General features: G+C 38.4%; 1 non-coding gene across 1 annotated transcript; it reads right to left on the bottom strand.

The window, feature by feature from the left end:
* Positions 1-8,534: 8,534 nt before the first annotated feature.
* Positions 8,535-8,641, bottom strand: LOC128294428 (small nucleolar RNA R71). The gene has a single exon (XR_008284739.1). It is a non-coding gene; the product is annotated as a small nucleolar RNA R71 (small nucleolar RNA).
* Between the last annotated feature and the right edge of the window lie 210 nt (positions 8,642-8,851).

The following is an 8,851-nucleotide window of genomic DNA, read 5'->3' as shown; positions in this document are numbered from 1 at the left end:
TCGATAAGTATAACTAGACCCCAAGTTGATAAATGACTGTTATGCCCCTATGAGGTAAAATGACTATTATGCCCTTATAAGATGTATGACTGATTGAGCATGCCATTTTTTATATGTTGCATACATGCATGATATTATGATATGTTGCATGGGGATGGGTTTATTATGATTAGAGGAAGTGTACTGTACTAGGAGCTCTGCTGCAAATACTGTTAGTGCCGCAACCGGTGCTATTTTGGAGTGTAGGGATAGGTGGGTTGATTTTATCCTCACATGTAGTGGAGGGCTAGATGGAGTGGAGTGTAGAGGCTGGCTGGGTAGGATTTCTGATTGCATATTTGTACTGTTACTGTTACTAAAATGGGCTAAGGCCTACACTGATATTGATACTGTAATGAGCTAAGGCCCTAACTAAAACTGAACTGTTATTGATATGGGCTTAAGCCCAAACTATATTTGCCTACTGTATGACTGAATGTTTGTACTTAGGGATTACACACTGAGTTTTCATAAACTCACCCTACTACTTTTTTGTGCAGGTAATCCCTAGGAGGATCGGTACTGCGAGGGACTCGAAGGTGGCCACACAACCGCAATTGCTTACGCATTCAACATTTTATTTACAAGTAATTTGATTTGGGTATTTGTTATGTAATAAGGCCTCTTTAAATTTTTAACATTTAATTTGGGATTTTATATATTCTGGTTCATATCTGTTAGTAGTAGGATGCGGGTTTTCAAAAGGTAAATGTTTTCAAAACACTGCGTTTAAGCAACATACTTTAAAAGCTTCCGCAATAAACATTGTTTTAAAATGTAATAACAAATTAATATGATTAACCCTTTTGCTAAACGACTTGAGTTTTGACAACGAATGAGACATCCTAAATTTTCATTAAGATCACAAAGAGGTTTAACATAAAATGGGCTTTTCAACAGAATTGTATTTTTCGAAAAAAACACTTCAATGTGACATCGCCAAATTCAGCCATAACGTGTAGGTCGAGTTTGAGGAGTTACATTTTTTGTTATCTTATGTTATCTCTAAATCAAGTTATTTGTTTTCAAACATTTTCCTTTTATTTACAAGTTGTTATAATTTGCGGAAGCTTTTAAAATGATTTATGCAGCAGTGAGTGTTTTGAAAGAAAACATTTGTAACTTTTGAAAACCCATGTTTTCCTATCACTAGTGATTATGAATCATAAGCAACGAAAAACAAATCCCAAATTAAGGTAAAATCCATAAAGGCCTTATTACAGTAAAAATACCCCAAATAATAATACTTATAATCATAATCAAATACAAAAATATATGCAGTTGTGTGGCAACCTTTGAGTTCCTCGTTGCACCAAATCCATCTATGTCTAGGGATTACCTGCACAGTAAATACGAAAACTCAGTGTATGATCCCCATGCACAAAAACAGATAGAATACAGATAATTACAGTTTGGGCATAAGCCCTTATTCAGTAATAGTGTCAGTCCAGTTTGGGCCTCAGCCCATCTCAGTACAGTACAGTAACAGACACATATATGCAATCACAAGAATCCTACCCAACCAACCTCTACACACCATCTCCGTCCAACCCTACACTCTATGTGGGGATATAATCAACCCACCCAACCCTACACTCCAAGTAGTACCGAATGCGGCACTAAATATTAATATACAGCTGAGTTGCTTGTAAATTAGGCTTGAGGCCTTTCAGTGCACTTCCTTCGAATAATATAATCCCCAACCCAATGTAATGCAATATACAACATGTTATGCCAAATCATAGTATTATACATGCGTTTAGTACAATTTTAGTAGCATGCCTCATATACAGCCATATAGATGTTTATATCATATAAGGGTATAACAGTCATTTCAGTAAATCAAGGGTCTAAATACACTTACCGACCCAACAGTAGGTTTACAGTCATCTCGGGCGACCCGTGCAACCTTAGCAGCTTATCAGTGAATATGGGCCCATAAGTCCATGTCATTTGCCCATGTGGGCCTACGTGTCCGTGTGGCCTACATGGCCTAAAAATGGCCTTAGTCGTGTTGATCACACGGCCTGGCCCAATAATCTCACATTCCCGTGTGGTTCACCCACGTGGGGCCCTCATGCCCGTAGGCCCACTTGGCCCAATTCGACCCGACTCATGAATCGGACATAGCCTGCCTCGTCGATCCCACGCCCATGTTTGATCACATGGCCTACCACACGGGAAGCCGTACGTCCGTGTGGCTTCGGCGATTCACATTTTCGGCCTTTTTGTCAATATCAGTTTGTGAGGTTGTGTTTACGCACACCTAGTTACGAAAAATGTGCACACCATTCTTGAGCAATCCAAACCTATATTCAATCATAACACACAATTAATCACTTAACAACTGGATTAAAATGACCCCTCAACAACACTTGTCTAAAAGATCAATTGCCACTTGCCTTGTTTGAACAACTGAGGCCTTGCACACTCAAACTGTTGTAAAAGACTGATCACTAGCTTGTTAGTGATTACCTGTATTCCAACCAAATCCTATTAACAATTATTCACATGAACAGTTTGAACCAAACGAATATCAAACTTACCAAAAGTGCAAAATCGTATAAAGAAGATGGGTCAATTGAAGGCTAAAATCGAAAAGGAAAGAGACCAAGGTAACCACAATTCTGTAGAGAGGAAAACTCAAAGATCATTAGCAACAAAGAAAGAAAGAGATGCACAACGAAGGAAGCAGAAGAAGGAAAAGAATCAAAAAAATAGAGGGAAAGAAGGTCTGTCGTGGGAAGAAACAAGACCGAAGGGAACAAAAGATATAGCAACCACGACCTAGCAATATTTAACAGATGTTTTCGGGATTAACAAAATACAAACGAAACACTGGGGATGGAAAAGAGAAAGATATTCGTAAGCACCCTCAGCAATAATCGATCTCCAAGAGAGAAAATAGTCAACAAAAACATAAATGGGGAGAAAGTACCATCTAAAATCGAAAACTTGAGAAAAAAAGTTCAAGTTTGGCACTAACTCTCCCACTATGCTCAAACTTCCACATTTTCCTCTCCAAATCCCTCAAAATCGTCCACTTCTCCCTCAACCACCAAATTCAAAATCCACTACAGCTCTTCAGTAGTTCGATTAGACTCAAACACCCACACGACATTAGCAACAAAATAAAACAATTCATTGCACATACCAGGACTCGAACTCAATCCACCAACACTTTGCCACTCTACTTAACCACTAGACCAGCAGGCCCATTCTGACATGTTATACTCATATTTATTTATAAACCTACTGACTAGAGACAGGGGTTTATTCATTTAAAACAAAACTTTTACACAAGCCAAGGCTTGAACCCAAGACTTCTCAGACTCTTCCCAGGACACTTAACCACTGAAGCAAACATGTATTTGTGTAACACAAACATGCGAATATAAATATTAAGGATTTTGGGGCGTTACAGTTATTCTGCCATAGTATGATTTTTGGACTAAATTGAATAATGTGGATATTAAATAAGTGAAATTTGCTATTATAGATCAGGAAAACCAGAGTTCGGGCCTAGACCGGGGAAAGAGCAATATTTGGACTAAATCGAAGTAATTGTCCATATTTTGTACCGAGGTAAGTTTGTGTGTAATTAATATAGCATTTTATTATATGCTTCATATTTGATGTTATATGAATGGTTTAATTGTCTTGATGAATGTCATTGATGTTGTTTGTTAAAGAATTATGGTGACTTAAGCCGATTGAACCTCGAGAATACTTAGGGTATCATTGTTTTGACATTTGAGTGGATGAGCTCCCGTATAAGACGATTTCTAGGATATGGCTTCGGTAGTGACATGTGATCCCAGATAAGACCATGTCTGGGATGTGGCTTTAGCTTCGTTAAGGGATCCCATGTAAGAATATATTAGGGACATGGCATTGGCATCATAATGAGACATCGTGTAAGACCATAGCTAGGCTATCAGCTTCGATACGTGTGATCCCATGTAAGACCATGTCTGGGACATGGCAGTGGCATCGTTATGTGGTCCCATGTAAGACCATATCTAGGATATGGCATTCGCACCCTACCTTGTGTATATGATATCCTGAGTAACCCTTAGTATTCCAAGCAGTTCAACGAGTAGTCCTAGGATGTGACAAAAGAATGACGAGGTATAGCTATCTTGAATGGGTACAGGTAAGTACGCCAAGCTTGTAGTAATTGAGAATACGAAATGATACAATTTTGGTAGGATGAAAATGGAGAAATCATGATCTTGAGTTCTAAGAGACATTGTGAGATTTGAACGAGATAGGATATGATTATAGTGATTATGGAGAATGTGATGAATTAAGTGATGTTATGTGTGTGTTAAAATTACATATTTTCATTGCTTATTATTTACATCTAAGCTTACTAAGCTTTATGCTTACTCCCTCTCTTTTCCTTTTTCTTATAGTTTCACTAAGCTAGTTTGGGGATCAAAGGGCATCAGAGACTCGATCACACTATCAATCAGATCTTTTGGGTATAGTTAGTCTTTTTATTTTGAGTATGACATGTATAGGAACTTGGTTGTTTTGTGATATGTCATATTAGTTTAGCCAATGTGTTGGCTTATGAGGGTGTTATGATTCATTTTGTATAAGGCCATGGGATATGGCTTACAATGACTACTGGGTTGTAAACCTATTCACTTATGCATGTATGAGCCAATTCCATTATGGTATGGATCTTGGTGGATGATGGCTGAATGATGATGATCACTATGTGTGTGTATGAGTTGATATGAAAATGCATGCATGCAAATTTGATAATTATTGCTCATGGATACATATGTGTTTAGTACAATAGAGTTGTTATGATATGAAGCCTTAATCTAGTCTAAAGTGTTGAGAAATTGAATACACAAATTAGATTCATGAGAGAGTTAAGTACCTTTGCAACCATGAATGTGTTATGTAAATAAGGGTGGCAAATCGATTGAAATATAGCCTTAAATTTGTCCACACGGGTAGACACACGGACGTGTGTCTAGACCATGCATGACACACGGATCACCCCATGGGCGTGTGCTTTGCCCGTGTGTCCCCTGCACCCTAATTAATACAAATAAAATGCCCAGAAGTAAACATGTAGGCTGAGACACGGCCGTGTGTGTCGGCTGTGTGAGAGACACGACCATAGGTCATGGGCATGTGCCCTGGTCGTTTGAAGTCTGCACCTATTTATGGAAAAATTATGAAATTTAATAGTCCACATGGCCTAAGCACACGGGCGTGTGACCACATTTTGTTCATGGCGTCATAAACAGAGAGTTACATGGGCTAGAGACACAAACGTGTTCCAAGCCACACGGGCGTGTGGTATTACACGACCCACCTGCACTGGCGTATGGCCCACACGCCCAGATTGGCCTTGCCTATGTGGATCACAGGGCCTGTCCCAGATATCACATGTCTGTATGGGCCCACACACTAATGGGTCCTACACGGCCACACCCCATCCATCGCACAGCCGTGTCTTACGCATGGCCTAGCCTTCGTCGACCACACAACCGTGTCGTTGCAGATGGCCAACCACACGGCCTACCACACGACCGCGTGGTGTCGATAAAGAGATTTTTTGGCTTTCGCCGAATCCTATTTTTTCTGCATTTCGGGTACACACCTGGTATCATTTTGATGCAGAAATACCCCCGAGCCTACCAAAACCCTAACGCTCCAAACAGTTGACTGCAATTCAGCGAGAGTAAATCACAACCTTCTTTATCTGTCGCAATATGTACAAATACCATGAACAGATAAGCAGAAATTTGAAAAACAAAAAGGATGTTGCTGATTGAAAAGAAAGAAATAGCATGATGGAAAGGAGGAGAGAAAAAAAAACAGTGAAGGGAGAAGAAAGAAACGTGAGTTTTCCAAGCAGAGGGATTTTGGGGAAAACAAATTTTTACCCAAATTCCACTACCTACATTATCATAACCACCCACTATTAGAATTTTAACTTCACCAAAACTTTGTCCCATAACCGATCAAAAATAAATACCTATGCTTACGCAGGGACTCGAACACAGGACTTTTAACACTTTAACTCCTTACCACTTGAACCAGCAAGCTCATATTCTAAAATGAATTTACAGATAAATTACTATAACCCACTGAACAAAGATAGGGCTTAAACCCAAAAATAACATAATTTACTAAAGACAAGGGTTGAACTCAAGACCTCTCAGACACTCCCAGAACAGTTAACCACTGAAGCAGGTACACATTTTATGTCAAATAGTTATAGAAATCGAAATAAAATATTTGGGCGTTACAAATCTAACCCCTAAAAGAAATTTCGACCTTGAAATTTACCTGGTCAGAACAGATGAGGGTACTACTGATGCATCGAGTCCTCAGGTTCCCATGTAGCCTCCTCAGTGCTATGATTCCGCCACAGTACCCTTACTAAGGGAATGGCCTTTGATAAACCGTAATTTATACGTATTTTTACCCCATGTTTAACACATTTTATGGATGATTTCCTATTATAATTGGTGAATTCAATGCTCCTAATGCTTTAAATTCATGTTTTATACTTAGTAGAGCATAGGAGAGTGAAAGGAATGAGAAATGGGCCAAAAAACGGAGAAAATTAGCCAAAGTACGAAATCAACACGGCCTGGACCTCCTCACACGGGCAGACCACACGGTTGTGTCAATTTGGCAGGCTCGAGCACAGCCTGAAGTAATCACACACCAGCATGTCGTATGGGCGTGTCCCTGACGAGCCCAAGTTGAGTCCAAGTCGAAAAAGGCTAATTTTAAGGGCTCTTAGGCATTCAAAGCCTATAAATACACCCTAGAGGAGGAAGAAAGGGAGACAGAGAATAGGGAGTAAGGAATTACTCCAAGAAAGCCGATTGATCCATCTTAGAAGCCGGATTCACCATCAAGACTGAAGATCTCTCCTCAATTTCCCCTTCAGGAGTTTTGGGTTTTCTTTATGTTTTGTTTTCTTTATTATTCTGAGATGTTCTCTTATTTAGTTATGAACTAAAACCCCTAAATACCTAAGGGGAATGAAACCTAAGACGAATCTTGTTATTATTTTTTGAATTGTATGATAAATATTTAACTTGTTCTTAATTATGTGTTCTTAAATCTTGTTTGGATATCCCAAGATACTGATTGAAGATAAGCTCTTATTCAGAGGAGGAATAGACCCTATCTAAGAGTACATTTTTCATAATTAAGCGGAGTTGTTTGCGCGCCTAGACATGGGGTGACAAGATTTTGTCGGATTAGGGTGAAACTTAATAAGGGGATCCATAAATCGAGTTAATGCAACCCTAGGGTGTTAATTAGAGAAAGGTCTCAATTATTCAATTTAGGGATTAGACGTTATTAGTCTCGAATAGGGATAATAACATAACTTAGGGATCTCTACGGAACAAGTTAAATGAATAAATCGTCCGATTCAGAGCCAGAATAACAAGTACAGTCTAGGTGGATTTTTCCTTAGGTATTGTCTTAATTCAATTGATTTTCCCAAAAGCAATTCCCCAATTCTATTCTCTGTGAATTCTTAGTTTAGACAATTAGTTAGTTAAAACAAAAACCTCTTTATTCTTAGGCTAGATAATAAAAAGACAATCATTACTAGTACTTTTAAATCCTTTGGGTTTGACAATCTGGTCTTGCTAAAACTATACTACTGTTCGATAGGTACACTTGCCTACATCATGATAATAGTTAGTTTCGAGAACGATTAATTATAAATATTTAAAACCTATCACGAAATCATGCAATCAAGTTTTTTGCGCCATTGCCGGGGAGCTAAGATATTAGGAACGCTCAATATTTCTTACTTTAGCCATTTATTTTTCTTGCAATTTAATTTAATTTAATTTAATTTATTATTATTATTTATTAATTTACTTTTTTTTCTTTCTCTTGGCAGGTTTTTATAGTTTATGACTAGAAGAAACCCGTCAGGACCACTACTTTTTGATGAAGAAATCGATCGTACAGTTCACAGAAACCGAAGAGAAATAAGGCGAAGCTTAAGATGCACAGAGAACGAGCAAGAGGACGATACTCAAACCCCTACTGAAGAGATGGCTGAAAACCAAGACTATCAGCTACCTCCTATAATTGTGGTTAATCAAAATCCTGCTCCACGCACTATGTATGATTATGCTGAACCTTCTTTAACAGGAATTGAATCGAGTATAGTTAGACCTGCTGTACCTGCAAATACATTTGAACTAAAACCTAACACTATTCAAATGATACAGCAATTTTTTTAGTTTGATGGTTTGCGGGATGAGGATCCCAACGCTCACTTAGCAAACTTTTTAGAACTATGCGATACATTGAAAATTAATGGTGTTTCTAATGATGCCATTCGTCTTCGGTTATTCCCTTTTTCATTGAGAAACAAAGCTAAATAGTGGTTGAACTCATTACCATGAGGTTCAATCACTACTTGGGAACAAATGACTGAAAAATTTCTATTAAAACATTTTTCACCGGCTAAAACGGCTAAATTACGTAATGATATCTCTTCGTTTGTACAGATGGACTTAGAAACTTTTTACGATGCATGGGAGAGATACAAAGACTTACTGAGAAGGTACCCTCACTATGGGTTACCAGTTTGGCTACAGGTTCAAACGTTCCATAATGGCCTGAATCCTTTGACTCGACAAATGGTTGACGTAGTTGCTGGCGGAACCATCAATAACAAAACACCTGAAGATGCCTATGAGTTTATAGAGGAGATGTCACTGAATAACTATCAGTGGCATGCCATGAAGACTAAGCCAACTAAAACAGCAGGCTTTTATAACGTCGATTTGGT

The sequence above is a fragment of the Gossypium arboreum genome, chromosome 6 (assembly GCF_025698485.1).
Source record: "Gossypium arboreum isolate Shixiya-1 chromosome 6, ASM2569848v2, whole genome shotgun sequence".
Taxonomy (NCBI): Eukaryota; Viridiplantae; Streptophyta; class Magnoliopsida; order Malvales; family Malvaceae; genus Gossypium; species Gossypium arboreum.
The sequence above is the reverse complement of the archived record's forward strand: the minus strand, read 5'-3'. Positions and strand labels throughout refer to the sequence as shown.